The 220-nt window shown below is 37.7% G+C and overlaps 1 protein-coding gene across 1 annotated transcript in view; it reads left to right on the top strand.

The window, feature by feature from the left end:
- Nucleotides 1-220, top strand: part of LOC122067168 — a 13223-nt gene that overhangs the window by 3674 nt on the left and 9329 nt on the right. The window lies entirely within an intron of this gene.

The following is a 220-nucleotide window of genomic DNA, read 5'->3' as shown; positions in this document are numbered from 1 at the left end:
GGGGGGGGGGAAGTAAATTTGTTACACCCCTATTTACTAGTGAGATGTAAACGGATCGGATGTAGATCGAATTCGGATCGGATGTGTTCAGATCTGGATATGAATACTCCCAAATTGATATAGATGTGATTTAAATTTGGATTTTCAACCATCCATTTACTCTCTAACTTGTGCATTCCAGACCTTTCTCCCCCTAATAAATATAATTTGCTCTTAATCT

The sequence above is a fragment of the Macadamia integrifolia genome, unplaced genomic scaffold (genome assembly GCF_013358625.1).
Source record: "Macadamia integrifolia cultivar HAES 741 unplaced genomic scaffold, SCU_Mint_v3 scaffold275, whole genome shotgun sequence".
Classification (NCBI taxonomy): Eukaryota; Viridiplantae; Streptophyta; class Magnoliopsida; order Proteales; family Proteaceae; genus Macadamia; species Macadamia integrifolia.
Note: the sequence above shows the minus strand (reverse complement) of the source record. Positions and strands in the feature narration are given on the sequence as shown.